General features: G+C 46.4%; 1 protein-coding gene across 4 annotated transcripts in view; it reads left to right on the forward strand.

The window, feature by feature from the left end:
• The window catches only part of DUSP16 (dual specificity phosphatase 16), a 107,409-nt gene that overhangs the window by 60,064 nt on the left and 31,420 nt on the right, over positions 1-15,925 (forward strand). The window lies entirely within an intron of this gene.

Consider the following 15,925-nt stretch of genomic DNA (forward strand, 5'->3'; position numbering starts at 1 on the left):
CAAAGCTGCTATGTGTACATTGGGTTCTACCACAGTGATCGGCAAGCGTACCTTCAAAAATCTGACCCAAGGAAAACAAAATATTGACAGAAACGGTCACTTTCACACCTTTTGTCTCTTGTTGCACGGAGGTTGCGTTGACCTTGATGATGTTGGCAATTATGTGTTAGAGGTACAGGTATTTCAGTTGTCAGAAGAATCATCAGTTACTGGTGTGTTATCACTTTTAAACTCTCTGAAGGTTTAAATAAGATTTCCGCGTCTCCAGTTCTCTCTCACCAGCTTTTGCTGCTGTTCTTAAGAGTAAGCGTAGTTTACCTGTCACTTTCAGGTCATCTGTTGCCACGTGTTTCCTCTATGCTGTGATTCTTTCCTTAAGTGAAGCCAGCGTGTCTCAGAATGTAGCTCTCAGAACTCTGTAATGGAGAATTCACAGCAGTATGAATGGTAGGCGCACTCTTACTGGGAGTGTAATTGTGTTAAATCTGACAATTGTTACTTGTTCAGTCACTAAGTCTTGTCCGACTCTGCAACCCCCATGAACCGCAGCACACCAGGCTTCTGGGTCCTTCACTATCTCCCACAGTTTGCGCAAACTCATGTCCATTGAGTCAGTGATGCCATCCAACCATCTCATCCTCTGTCATCCCCTTCTCCTCCTGCCTTCAATTTTTCCCAGCACCAGGGTTTTTTCCAGTGAGTCGGCTCTTCACATCAAGTGGCCAAATTATTGGAGCTTCAGCTTAAGCATCACTCCTTCCAGTGACTATTCAGGGTTGATTTCCTTTAGGATTGACTGGTTTGATCTCCTTTCTGTCCAAGGGACTCTCAAGAGTCTTCTCTAGCACCACAGTTGGAAAGCATCAGTTCTTCGGCACTCAGCCTTCTTACTGTTACTAGAGTTCCACTGACCTCAGTTGCTGAGTTTAGGACTGCAGTTCATGCTTCCTGGGGCCACTATGTGGGACTTTACCTCGGAATCATATCATCAGTACCAAGGTTTTTCTTAAACAGGGCACACCTGGAAAGTGATTATCCCACCTGGCTCTTGTTTCAGATATTTTTCCCTGCGGGCCTCTGACCTGACAACTCGGCTGGGCAGATGCTCCCGGAGGAATGAGCTCATGTCGAGTTTTAGTTGCTCAAGTAGCTTCCTCCCCTTTCTCCAGGAATATGCCCTTGTTACCTGGAAGGTTCTTATGAGCCACATTCTTACCAGCTTTGGGAGGGGCATTCGTTGGAAAGCAAGGAAGTAAAAGGACTCATTCCGATCATCTAGATCAGCCCTAGGGACCCTTGGGCCAGTGCTGGGTCAGAACCCTCAGCGTCTCCCCTTTGCACAGGGATGTGTCCTAGGCCTAAACGGAGGCTCACTGAGGCAGCTCCAGGAACCACACATGTGTATCTCCGTGTCACCATCCACACCCCAGAATCCGGTATTTCTCTTAGCTTCAAAGGTGGCTTCAATGACTGAATGGCCTTCTCTGGGAGTTTCTGAGCAGCCGGATTTCTTAGGACACCTCAGAGAGGGTTCTGGATGATTAAAGGCCTCCCCAGCCATCCAAAGGCCTCTGGCCAGTTGGACATTTTCTTGGTTAGTGTATCTGTTCCTCAGAGTAGACAGAAGAATGTAGTTAGTGGGAGACTGGTGGGGAAGGCCGGGCTGTCAGTTCTTGGCTCTTTTTTTTTTTTTTGCCAAGGTCCAGATGGTCAGAGGACATCCCAGGGATATGGGGTAGAAGGACACACCCACACATGTTTCTTCAATAATTTTGTTTGGAAGGGAAATAACTGACAAGCACACTAGCGCCCCACAGGTGCTGCGGGAAATGACAGGGTCGCTGGAGACAGTTTTCACTACAAACTGCCCCTTGATGCTTTCAGCAGTTAGGTATGCTTGTTGGCTCCATGGGGATTTGATAATGGAAAGACAAAGTGGCTTCTTGCAGTAATCTCTCCATCACGTTAGAGCTTTTAGCTATTCTGAGATTGTTCAGAAAGAAAGTATCAGACACGTGAAATGGCTTTTTATAGTCATTATATATGAGGAGAGGAATTGTGACCATTCACAATTGCTCCATTCTCCTTTTTGGGGCCACCTTACTCAGAGAGTCATGACTCTGGAGAAAGGGAACAAGAGGACCTCCCCAAGGAGCTGGTAGAAGAAGTATCTTAACAAGCTCTTTCCCTCAAGCAAGAGGAGACCCAGACTTACCTGTGGGACCTAGTTACATGGACATTAACAGTGAGGTCTTCCTGACAGTGGAAGCAATACTGGGGTTCTGGGCTTAATTTTTCCGTATGGAACAGCAGGTCTGGCCCTGGGATGGGCTAGCTTGGTAAACTTTAGCTTCTCTGCCAGGGAAAGGGGTTCTGTTAAGCCACTTTAACAGCTGATTATCAGTAAGACTTTCCAATCCTGAAACTTTGACCTGATTCTGCAGTGAACTCAGCCTGTATTGACTACATCTGTGGGCCTGCTTGGCCAGGGACCTTGACCCTGGCCTGATCAACTTTCCCTCCTTTTAAGCCCAGCCAGTACTCTAAACCAAGTGATTAATATTTGATAGACATCTGCCACATGCACATCTTTGATTATTTTCTTAAAATCTCCTTTAAACCTGTGTTGTCACGTATCTTTTTCATCTGTTAGCCTAACTCCCCTACCAGATTCTCTTTTTCCTAACTCCCCTACCGGTTTCTCTTTTTCAAGCTAAGGACGTTGTCCTTGTTCATCTTGTGTTCCCCACAAGGCCAAGCACTTTTTCAGTTTTCAATAAATATCTGATATATAAATTAGCTCACAGCTCACAGGTAGGTTTAGACTGTTTGTATTCCATACGACTTATTTTTTTAGTTTAGAATAAGTCATTACATTAAACAATGATGAAACTAATCGGAAAGTGTAGCAAGAATTTGAAGTACTTTGAAATAAATGATAGGCAAGTTGTCTTCATTCAGGTAAAGCAAAAATATAGTTTCTCTGGTGGTCCAGTAGTTAAGAATCCGCCTGCCAACACAGGGGACACAGGTTTGATCCCTTACTCGGGAAGATCCCGTTTGCCATAGAGCAGCTAAACCCACACACCACAACTATTGAGCCTGTTCTCTAGAGCCCACATGCATCAGCTACCGAAGTCTGCGCAGCCCGGAGCCCGTGCTCCACAACAAAAGAAGCCACAGCAACGAGAAGCCGGCACACCACAACTGTCTGCAATTAGAGAAAGCCCTCGTGCAGCAACAGAGACTCAGTGCAGCAGAATAATAATTAATAAATAAGTCTTTTAAGAAATACACAGCTGTACGGGAAAGGCATCTAATACAAAAATGTTTCCATCGTTTAAGTAGATTTCAGCATGGCTTTAAGATCTAATAAAAACCCTGGTACAATTGAGCAGTACTGAAATAATGAACTGTGGCAAGGAACTGACAGCTCTAGAAAACCTAACGCCACTCACAGGAGGAGGCACGGCCTCGAATCCATATGAATTGAGGCTGGTTGAAGCAAATGTTTATATGAAGTCAATTCATTATTTAGCCACTAGTAAGTTCATAGCTCAGTCGGTAAAGAATCTGTCTGCAGTGCAGGAGACCTGGGTTCGATCCCTGGGTTGGGAAGATCCTCTGGAGAAGGAAATGGCAATCTACTCCAGTATTCTTGCCTGGAAAATCCCATGGACAGAGGAGCCTGGTGGGCTACAGTCCATGGGGCCACAAGAGTCGAACACGACTTAGTGACTAAACCAAACCACAAGTTTCCCAATGGGCTTCCCTGGTGGCTCGGTGGTAAAGAATCCACCTGCCAATGCAGGAGACATGGGTTCAATCCCTGGGTTGGGAAGATCCCTTGGAGAAGGAATAGCAACCCACTCCAGTACTCTTGCCTGGGAAATCCATGGACAGAGGAGCCTGGCTGGCTACAGCCCATGAGGTCACAGAAGAGTCGGACACAACTTAGTGACTAAACTATAAAGTCTTCCAGTAACCAAGCCAGATTAAACCATAGCATTATTTCACCCCTCAGAGGATTAAAGCATTTATTTTACTGTGAGTTGTAGCCTCATCTTAGCCAAAAAGAATGAACTTGGATCCCTTTGGAAAGTTCTTCCTCATCACTGATGGGTATAAACAGTTGCCAATATTGACTTATTGATCAACTTTTTTGGTCTTGTTAACTTCCAGGAAACTCTGTAAAAGCTAATCTTGTTTCTTGGCGTTTAATTATTCATCATATTACTTAATTCTACTTGCCTTTGTCTATTATATTTCTAAGGGTGCCAGATTGAAAATAAGTATATTAGGAAAAAAAAGAAAAGCCTCTGAATTTGGACATTTTTGTGTGTGCTAACATAATGGAGAATAAATGGGTTAATTTTCTAGAAATAAAGATCAACCTACAGATAAAAATGCTCTTCTATTATTTCCTTCTCTTTCTTTGCTCTTGTAACTCTGGGTAAGAGCAAAAGGGACCCACAGCAGTTGGTTCGTTCTCCAGCACTCATTTCGTCCCCCCTCCCCCCAAACTTTAAACTTTGAATTTTTGTATTAGGGTATAACTGATTAACAATGTTGTGGTAGTTTCAGGTGAACAGTGAAGGGGCTCAGTCATACATATACGTGTATCCATTCTTCCCCAATGGAGAAGGGAATGGCAACCCATTCCAGTACTCTTGCCTGGAGAATTCCATGGACAGAGGAGCCTGTATAGTCCATGGGGTGGCAAAGAGTCAGACACGACTGAGCGACACACACACACACCCACTCTCCCCTAAACCCCCTCCCATCTATGCTGCCCCATAACATTGAGCAGAGGTCCATGCAGCCCTCATTTCTGTCCTGTGATGAGGCACAGCGTAGTCTTGAAGCAAAAAAAACCCTGGAGCTGAATCACAGATCTCAGCCCTTTCATTTATAAATGAGGAATGACTCTCCCTGGACTTCTAAGGTGGTGCTAGAAGTAAAGAATCTGCCTGCCAATGCGGGAGATGCGAGTTCGATCCCTAAGTCAGGAAGACCCCCTGGAGAAGGGAATGGCAGCCCACTCCAGTATTCTTGCCTGGAGACTGCCATGGACAGAGGAGCCTGGTGGGCTACAATCCATTGGTTTGCAGAAGAGTCAGACACAACTGAGCAACTAACACTACTAATGACTCTCTCCAGCTCTCCCCAAGCTCTGTGCCCAGTCTTCTGGAATTCCTTGAGGAGGCTGGACTGAGAATCAGGGGTGCCCACTTCAGGTCAAGTCTGTGCTTTCTTTTCGTGGTAGCCTTCCCTTAGCTTCTTTGTGGACTTCAGAGTCATATTCTTACTTCACGTTGTATGAAAGAAGCAACATATAAAAATACACTGTATATAACATTTTAAAGCATTAATCTTTTTCAGTCAGGGGGAATCATCAAATAAAAGTCTATTCTGTTCTGAGCTGAATTATGACTCTGGGTAACAATAGAAGATACTCACCAGGGGGATCAGTGTCAAGTGTGGTGCTAAGGGTTTTTAGAAACATTTCGTCTCTGAACACAGCTAAGGTCTTCGATGAATGTCTGCTAAAGGCCAAGTATGTATTTCTTTGTTCTGATTCAGAGTTGCTAGTGTGGTTAGAGCTGGGAGTGAATAAAAATGTGCTTGACTCTTCACTCACTTCCAGTTTAACGGGAATCTAGACTCAGCAGTTCTGTGTACAAAATGTGCAGCTTTCTACTGCCATTCCACCCTGAACGTGTCCGATCCCATCTGATTTGGGAAGCTAAGCAGGGTCGGGCCTGGTTAGGCCTTTGATGGGAGAAATGTGCTGCTTTGGTTCAGTGGCACCGGTCACCGTCCTGCCACGTGGAAGCAGGGCAGGAGCTGACCCTCCCGCTTACACATTTGCTGGTGCCACCGTCTGTTGTCTTATCCCACGGGGCGTTTCTTCTGTCCCCGTGTCTAGGGAGGGGAAGTCTTCAATCATTGCATTTTCGATCCTGCTGTAGCTGGTGAAACAGATTGGTGTTAATGGGGTCTAGTCAAAGTACCGCAGTAAGTCAGGAATTGCCTCTTCTCATGTTTAAAAAGCTGCGGTGACCAAGAGCCACTGAAAACAGACTAAAACTCGGTTCCATTTCGCCCTGGTTGCCGTCTATTTGCTGGCTCCGTTTCTCAGTTTGCATGCGCTTATCCAGACTAGAGCCCCTTTTCTCCAGTTGCTACCTGCCGGTACGGTAACAAGACAGCTGTGTCACTCCCTAAGTGACCCGGACCTCAGACGTCATGCCCGGGGCTGCTTCTGTTCAACAGCTGGACTGCAGACCATGCTAGAGATGGTTCTTCACCGTGACACCTTGCACAAGCCACCCAGAGGCCCCGTGGGTGACAACAGTGACATCAGTCTTCCCCTGACCTGATCATGTCATTTGTGTCTTATCCATTCAGCCAGCCTCTCAGTGTCCAAGGGCTTCCTTGTGTGGGCCCTGGGCTGCGCCTGGGGGACGGGGTGCTGGGAAAGCACACCGCTCACCCCCGTACCTAAGAATGCAGAGTTAATTTGGAGTCCCACATTCGAAGTGGACAAAACAGAGGTGCGGTTGACAGTGTGCCAGCTGGTGAAGGGCGTGACTGGGTGTCGCCTGCCGGGCTTGGGGAAGAGTTGGTGACAGCGGTGGAATTTTGATCAGACCTTGAAAGATGAGTAAGATTTGGGGGCGAGGGGGAGGGACCTCGGTGGACTAACTGAAAGGAAGGGAAACGTGATTACAGATGTTAAGAGTGAACATTGATTTTAAGAGTAGGGAGGAGACAGAATAGACTTTTTGTGACGGAGAGGAAGGGGAATTGAGTGGAAATACGGTCAGGCTGGGGTGGCCTGGGATGCCTTGGAGACTCAGTGACACCCGTTACCTCTCAGCCACCAGAGCTTTCTTCTGGCCTCTTTGCTCTGTACTTCTGCTACCAACTCCAGCCAACACTACCTCTCCACACCTGCCCAAGGGCCTCCTTAGTGCTCACACACCCTGTCCACCGTCTCCCCCCACCCCATTACTCACTCTCTTACCAGCGTTACGTCTCTGTTTTATATTATTAATGTAACCCTGCTTTTATCACCCCCTGGCTTAATACACACCAGCACTTAGGGGGTAAATTCCATAATCTTTCCCTGACTCCGGGGCCCTGCAGTGGCAGCTTCTGCCCGCCTTCACACCTTCGTCTCAGGCCCTTGTCCGTCCTCAGGTTGCTCTGTGTGTGTATTTTAGTTCTTTGGGTCTCGGGTGCCCTAGCCTTGCAGCCCTGAGGCGCCCCTCTCTGCCCTGATGTGCCCCCCTCTCCCTCATATCTGGGTCAATCTCCCACTTGACTCACGGCAGCCCTCCAACCTTCCCTGGTCCCCAGACAGAGGTGCATGTCCTCTGTCACACACACTCCTCTGGCCACGCACTGTAGTCAGCTAATTGCTCATCTGATTGATTGGCTGAAGTTTGTCCCACCAAAGTGTCCATTCCAGAGACAGCCCTTGGCATGATCGCCAGGGTCCTGTCAACCCAGCCTCGAGTCCGTCTCTCAACCAAGTGCAGATGCCAGTGGCCTCTGGTGTTGTCTGGCTGACAGTCGGGGGCCCCTTACCTCCCTGATGCTCCACCACGTCCATGGGGAGGCTGCGCACTTGGCCCCAGAGGAGGACGGCTGCTAGAGCGGACACAGCAAAGTGGGCTCACGGGAGGGCTGCTCAGGGTGGGTGTGGGTTAGAAGCCTGAGCTTCACGGGGGAAAGGCCATTTGGGCTCTGAGGATCCCTTCTCTGGAGACCAGACTCCTGTTCCCAGAGCATTGTCTCCTGATGGGGGTGAGGGGTCTCAGGAGGCCCTGCCTGCTGGTGGTGACCCTGGGCACAGACAGCAGCCACTTTGTCCTCAGCGGGGGTCAGTCTGTCCTTGGTCCAGCTTGTCTCCTGAGGGCTGTTGCCCATGGTCCCCTGAGCCCTGGAAGTCACGGGGTCTGAAGGCCTGAGCCTGTCTCTTGAGGGAAGTTCCCTAGACAGGACAGAAGCACCTGAGGACTCACCGGGGATTCTGGATGATGCAGGCAGCATTTACCAGGTCTCCCTCCTTTTTTTTTTTTGACATCAGAGAAATGTTCTGCTTGCTCTCAGCTGCCTCACTCACCCTGAGGGTCCTCTGGGGCTTCAGAGGAGGAGTAGGAAGAGGTTCTGGCTCCCACCCAGGCCCACAGAGCTCTCGGCGCTGAGTGGAATCAGGAAATCCTTTTGAACACCAAGCATACACAAGATTTATGTCCATCAACAGCTATTCATTGTAACAAGAAAGGATTCAGTAAACATTTAGTTATATGCTAAGCATTGTGCGAAATCCGGAGATGATTGCAAACAAGTGTGAGACACAATTCTTACACACAGTTCGCAGCGTGTTATAGCTGGAGAGATAGGAGGGCACCACAAACACGGAATGAGAATTCACAGTGACCGGGTCAGTGGAAAATACTGCCATGTGATGGCTGTATATACATTCATATATATGTATATGTGTATGCTTCCCAGTGGTAAAAAATCTGCCTGCCAAGCAGAAGAGCGAGTTCAATGCTTAGGTCAGGAATTCCCTGGAGGAGGGCATGGCAACCCACTCCTATATTTTTGCCTGGAGAATCCCATGGATAGAGGAGACTGGTGGGCTGCAGTCCATGGGATCGCGAAGGAGTCGGATATGACTGAGTGACTAAACAACAAACAACGAATATGTATTTTTGGTCACACTGCACGGCTTGTGGGATCCTAGATCCCCGATCAGGGATGGAACCCGTGCTCCCTGAGGTGGAAGCGTGGGGCTGTAACCACCGGCTTGTCAGGGTAGTACTGTGGCTGTGTATTTTAAAGAAGTTCTAAGTTGGCAAGACCATATTTAGATACACTGATCAGGGAAGATTTTTGTTGTTGTTTTTTAATACAGCAGAATTTTAAGAACGCAACAGAGTACTAGAATTGAAACTAGAGAGCAGCTCCATGGTAAGAGAGGATTGTATCATGAAGCTTGTTTTGGTGGTGAGTCAGTGTGGGTGATAAGAAGGTAAAGTGTATATTCTCTTGGTCACGGTAAGAAAACCATGGCATATGCAGCTGGAGAAGAGCTGTGATCCGTGCCAGCCTCTGGTTCATAAGGACTGAATGGCCAGATGAGACCACACAGGTGTGCTGGGGAAACAGGAGGAAGACGATTGGACCTGGGATGTGGTGGGTGGAGCAGGGACAGTGAAGGTGGACAGAAGAGCGGGGTCAGATGATGAAGGGGCTTGAGTGGCTAACCAGGAATTTTGGGTTGCATTCTCTGGGCATTTGGGAGCACAGGTTACATCAGAACTATTTTAGGAGCTTAATTGGGCAACAGAGTGGAAGCCAGTTGGGGAAAGGACAGGTGGATCAAAGAGAGCTGTTCCTGAATTTATCCAGTGATGCAGCTCAGAGCTCACGGGCAGGGGTGTGGTAGGGGAGATGATGAGGCAGGGACAGACAGACAGACGTCGCAAAGGCAAATTCGAGTGTTGCCATGCCAGGAGGGTGCTGCTAACGCGACTGGGAGAATGGGGCCGACAGGTACAGGGATAGAGAGTGAAAGAGAACCAGACATTGGCTTGGAATTTATTTTTAAAATGTCAATAAGTCTTTCAAGTGCAAATGCCCAAAAGAGGGTTGAAAATGTTAGATTGGAATTTGGGACCTCAAGTTCCCAAATGCAACCTTGGAAGTCTTGACTTCCAGGTGAACTACAGAGTGGCCCATTCGGTAAGGAATCCATCTGCAATGCAGGAGACCCGGATTCGATCCCTGGGTTGAGAAAATCCCCTGGAGAAGGAAATAGCAACCCACTCCGGTATTCTGGCCTGGAGAATCCCAGGGACAGGAGCCTGGCAGGCTACAGTCCCTGGGTTCGCAAAGAGTCAGACACAACTGAGTAACTAAACCACCACCACCAGAGCAAAGATGATCTCCTGAACCACCTCAGAGGCCTTCTACATCCTGCCTCTTCAGGAAGCCCCCGGCGGCTGCTCGCTGGGCTGTGTCTTCAAGTCACCGGAGGACTCAGCGGGTGGCCCCTTTGACCCTCTCTTCTGCTTACAGTGCTCACTGCCTTCACTCGGGTGGGTTCTGGCCATAATTCCTTTTGATTGGTTGTTCTGGCTGTACTCTTCAGAACAATCTTTGTGTGAAGGGATTTATTAAGAGTCCTGCCTAGCTCTGTGTGTGTGTGTTTTAAGAGAAAGAGTCTCTGGGCATTGTTACATATCACCAGTGTGAAAGCCCAGGGACTTCCCTGGTGGTCCAGTGATTAAGACTCTGTGCTTCCAATACAGAGGGTGCAGGTTCAAGCCCTGGTCTGGGAACTAAGATGCCACATGCTGCTCTGCATGGCCAAAAAATAAATAAATAATAACTTTAAAAACATCAATAAAAGAGTTAAAAAAAAATGTCAGTCAACATCTTCTGAGAACTCTTTTACTAAACAACACTTCAGGATTTTGCCAGTTGAATCGATCTAGATAACACTATCTTAAGGAATGCAACTTTTAGAAATTATGAGTCATAAGAACTCTGATAAGTTACATTCTTTTAGTATTTAGTGATTTTTTTTTAATGCTAGTATTTTGCAAAATTTTAAGTCATTTATTGTGTTGGATAATGATGTTAATCCACAACTGGAATGTCCCATCCCTGCCGTGCCGGGTGATTGGTGACTTCATACGGAGGGAGCTTGGAAGTGTCATTTATGGGGCAGGTTTCATGAGATGGAGGCTACTTCTCAGGCTTCCTGGAGGGAAGATCTTCACAGAAATGCATGTCTGCCCCCTTCCTCTCGAGGGAGTGGAAGGGTGGAATAAGAGTTTAAAATAAATGCTCCACATCATTTGGAATTTTTTTTCTCTTCTGTGCTGCTCAGCAGACAGTTAACTAGGTAGGATATAGTTGCTGCTGATGCTGCTAAGAAAAGTGTGCCAGGCTCTCTGCCCTCCTATGTGGCTGGGTTTCCCTACACCAACCTTTGTACACTGGAAAACACTGGAAAAGTACAGTTACTTTTTTTTTTTTCACCCACACAGCTTAGTTCCCTGACCAGGGATCAAATCCATGCCCCCTCCAATGGAAGCCTGGAGTCCTAACTACTGGACCACCAGGGTATTCCCACAGTTACATATTTTTGCTTGCTTTCTTTGCAGATACGTAATTACATTGCGTTTCTTCTTCTTTTCATTTTATGTAACTAGTTTCAGCTCTCCATATATACGGTCTGCAGACCCCAGGAGAATTGTGACCATCCTTGAATATTTTTAAATGGTTAAAGAATAAAGTTGGCTGAAGCAGACACTTCAGACTAAAAGTGCAAAGTAATTATTCTTAAGAGCAGTTAACATGCTGGGTCGGCCAAAAACGTCATTTGGGTTTTTCCATGACAGTGTACAGAAAAGCCTGAACAAACGTTTTGGCCAACCCAGTACTTCCAAGATACACATCTCAACATTTCAGTGTTTGATATTAGGGTTGTCTCCTTTGCGCAGTAGCAAAGCCCAGATTTTACTTTCAGTATGGAAAGAGCTGTTGTGTACAGACACAGGAATACTCCATTTCATTCCTTCACATACATTCCAGAATAAGTAGATGAATGGGTCATATTTATGCCACAGAAAAGGGAACTTTGTTTTGCAAAAGGATTGAACTACATGAAAACTATATTGAAAACCTACGAGACTATGTAAACTGTGAAAATGATTTAATGAGTGGAACTTAAATTTGCATGTGACTTTTTAGAAGAATGTGTTTCATGAAGTGGAGATTTGTGTAAACAGATTTCTGTATATAGCCATGGACTTCATCCCCAGTGTGGGAAGGGGTTGCCTTGAATCCCACTTCACAGTTTGGGTAGCTGTCAGAGGGTTAAGAATCTGCCTGCAGTTCAGGAGCTGCAGGAGATACAGGTTCAATCTCTGGGTCAGGAAGATCCCTTGCAGGAGGGCATGGCAACCCACTCCAGCATTCTTGCCTAGAGAAGCTCATGGACAGAGGAGCCTGGTGGGCAATAGTCCACGGGGTCTCAAGGAGTTGGACACGACTGAAGTGACTTAGTGCACACAGCTGATAAAGCTCTTAGATCTGCTGCCTGTTTGAACTGAAGCATAAGTGGGCAGCCTTCTATTTCTTCCTGCAGTGAAATGTCTTCAGAATCATGGAGTTGATGTTTATCTCTGGTTTGACTTCAAGGATAGGGATGCATTTTTAGAACTTGAATCTGAAAATTAACATCACTCATCTGTAGTACAGTGCTACATTTGTTGATTATGGAAATATACTTTTAAGAAACACCGCTGTGATTTATAACTGCCAGGGTCAGAAGAAAGAGAAAGATGACCAATTAGAATTGTTTAGTGGTGTTTCTTTACGTATATTTTCTTTTACTTGGCAGTTTTTCTCCCTATGAAAATGGGATGGTGGTTAACATTGGCTCCTATAGAAAATTATATTTATGGCTGGAATTATGAAGGAGGTGTTCTTAAGAAGTGTTTTCTTGGCTGAGCGAGAAGAAAGCAACATACAAATCATGAATGCCTTTAAGCTGTACCAAATGTTTTCTCTTTCCAAAGTAATATGTATGTTTTTATTTATAGACATGCATTCTCCTGGTGAAGTAGTGGACAACAGACAGAATATGGATTTTTAACATTGCAATCTGTTTGGCTATCTGTCCAGAGCTGTAGAGGCCAGTGCTGTCTGTGTGTCTGTCTGCTGGTCTCCCTACCTCCGTTTCTCTACAGGCCAGGGTGTCTGCATATGTGTCTTCCTTCCTTTTAAAAACAAGCATTCACAAGAGGCCCTAGTGGGTGCAACGTTCCGAGATTCAGGTCTGTCTTAGGGAAGAACATATGGGTTGTCTGACTTTCTATTTTCTCCATTCCTAGACGATAAGCAGCATAAAATCCAGGGATGGGAGAAATTTGGCCAGATTGGACGGTTGAGTCAAACCTTTGACAACTTTAAAAATTATTTTAAAACTGTTTTCAAGAGCGTGACAGTTTTCCAGTTCTGGTCTCACAGTAAACAAAGGGATCCTGAGCCGACACTGTGCCTTCTTGGCATAATAGACTCTAACTTGGGATCCGGGGACCAGAGTCAGGAGCGAGGGCCGAGACGTCTCTCTACTCTGCGTCTGTCATCCCCTTGTCACAGAGAGTTCACGTAGATGAATTGTACTGTTCTCCCTGTGTGGATCTAGTTAATAGAGGAAGAGGGACATTTTAGACATATTTCAAAACTGAGTTGCTGATGAAGCCACAGATAGTTTCTCGAGGGTTTGGGTAGATCAGGAGGTGTCTCATCTGTGATTAATTAATGAAATGAAACCAGGGTCACTGGAGTCCAGCAATGAATGAAAGGTCAGCGAATGGAAAAAACTGTCAATAAAGGCGGATGTCAGCAGAGTGGAACATTGTCAGAGATAAAGATCAGGGGAAATGCACTCTTTGCCAAGGTAGACTCCTGTGGAAGTGACCAGGAGTCCTGGTTTGGGACATTTCAAGCCAGACTGAGCACTGAGTTCAATGAAATTTGTTAAATATTTTAAGGCTGTTTGGGTTTGTGCTGCTAGAGATTAGTTGTAAAAATTTGTTTAAAAAAAGGGGGGGTTCTGTTTGCTTTATGATGTGTTTTACCACGTTATTCCTGTTTTGTTTGGCTCTGGGGGGGGGTTGTTCTGATGCTAAATTGTGGTTTGTTTTCTTTCTATTTTCTGTATTAGAATTTTCTAGCACCGCACTCACATTTTACTTTTTTAGACCCACTGAAGTTAGAAGTGATTTAGGATAGCATGAATGATAGAGCTGGACTTGGAACAGCCCAGGCTGGCCACTCTCACTCTACCATTGTTAGAGACTCTATCCCCTCTGAACGTAGTTTGTTGGAGGGAACGGGCTGAAAGTCACCAAGACGCAGGACAGCCTCACCACCAGTTCACAGACTGTGACCGTGAGCCAGCCGCTAGCCCCAGTCCATCCTTGGTTTTGCTACTGGTCTCATGCGCCTCGAGCTTACAGAGCTCTTGCGTCTCTGGTCAAGCTACTTTCTCTGTTCTCTGCCTCATCAGCGCTTCTGAGCCACGTGGCTTAGGGGGAAGCACGGCTCTTCTGTCTGTTTGGGAGAGGCCTTGGCCATTTCCAGCCTAGTGAAACGACGCTGAAATGAGGCAGGACCCCAGAGATGTCAGCAGATACGTTGCTCACATTCTAGGCAACATGGCACTTAATTCCATGGCATTTTAGAAATGTGGTCTAATGCAGCCAATGAGAGTACAGTCTGAAGCTGGGCTGCCAGAGCTCACATCCCAGCCCTGTTGGTTATCAGTCTGTGCCTTTCTGAACCTCAGTTACCTTATCTGTGAAATGGGAATAACCCAGGCACCTCCTTCAAGGGGTTGTAACGATCAAACAAAACTTGTAAAGTGCTTAGAGCAATGCTTGTCACATAGTACATGTTCAGTAACTCTAGGATGACTTATTTGTAAATATGATGACTTATAAGTTTAAAATGGAATTCCTTCGATGGTCCGGTTTCTGTTTTCTGAGAACACTTCGTAGACTCCCGTTTTGTTGGATTTAAATGAGAGAGACCATCCCCTGAACTGTTCTGGAGCCAGAATAGGAAAAAAAAAATATGACAGCAGTTTCTTAGAGAAATACCAGAACCACAAAAGTCACTGGAAGTTAAAATTTAAACCCATTCAATTAAATTGTAATCAGAATTGCGGCTGTCAGTTACTGTGTTGGGTAAGCAAGCGTAAGATAGGCCAAGAATGTTGAGATTCTTTAATGTTTGTTTTTACAAGAATTACTTGAGGGGAAAAAAACTCACCTTAAATGATTGTATTATGCCATTAAGAGACTGAAAAGGACAAAACATAAATAGAAGCAAAATTATAAATCCTGAATCATGAGAGGCATATACATATGCCTGTATTAAAGGGAAGAAAGTGGACATGTTAGTTGCTCAAGTTGTGTCCAACTCTTTGCGACCCTATGGACTGTAGCCCACCAGCCTCCCCTGTCCATGAGATTCTCCAGGCAGGAATACTGGAGTGGATAGTCATTCTCTCTTCCAGGGGATCTTCCAGACCTGGAGATGGAACCTGGGTCTCCAGCATTGCAAGCAGATTCTTTGTCATCTTACCAGGAAATGCCTGTATTAACTGATCCCTTTTTGAGATAGCTGGTGGGTTATACTCGTAAGTGTGGAAATTCCAATTTACTCTATTTCAGTAGTTGCAACGGCCTTAACTTGATGTTTCCTGTGAGTTCCACCAGCTATTAAAAGATATAAAATGGGAGGGGAAATTCCATGGTCAAATAAGTTTGGGAAGCTTGAATTAAACGAAAGCAAACCAGTTTCCTTAGAGGTTTTTAGGCTCCTCAGAGAGCTTTTAATATGTGAGCTGTGAGTCTCCTAGGGAGAAATGCCGTGTGGTGTTTCAGGTCCCAGTGCCCCGTCTGCCAGCTTCCTGCTGGAGGTCAGTGCTCCAGAGCCGACTCTGGGAGATGCAGCCTTCGGAGCACTGCTGCTTTCGCTCTGTCTGAGGCGGGTCCTGCTGAGGAATAGCCGCAGACTAGCGATGGGGGAAGGCCACAGAGGAGGCTGGGGACTGGGTGTCTGATGCCTGTGCCGTGGGGCGCTTCCTCTGCAGGCACAAGCTCTCAGGCATCCTGACTGGCCCCATCCTCTCCATCCTCTGACAGCTCTGTGAGGGGGTCTGATCACTGCTCCCAGTTTAGGAACAGGAAAACTAACAGCCAGAGGGCGTCATTCACTTGTGCAGACCTGACAACCAGAACATGGTGAAGCCAGGACGAGAACTCAGTACAGCGGCCTGTGTTCTTCTTCCCTCTGATGTTCGGTCATGTGTGTGTGTGGT

The sequence above is a fragment of the Capra hircus genome, chromosome 5, assembly GCF_001704415.2.
Source record: "Capra hircus breed San Clemente chromosome 5, ASM170441v1, whole genome shotgun sequence".
NCBI classification, from domain to species: Eukaryota; Metazoa; Chordata; class Mammalia; order Artiodactyla; family Bovidae; genus Capra; species Capra hircus.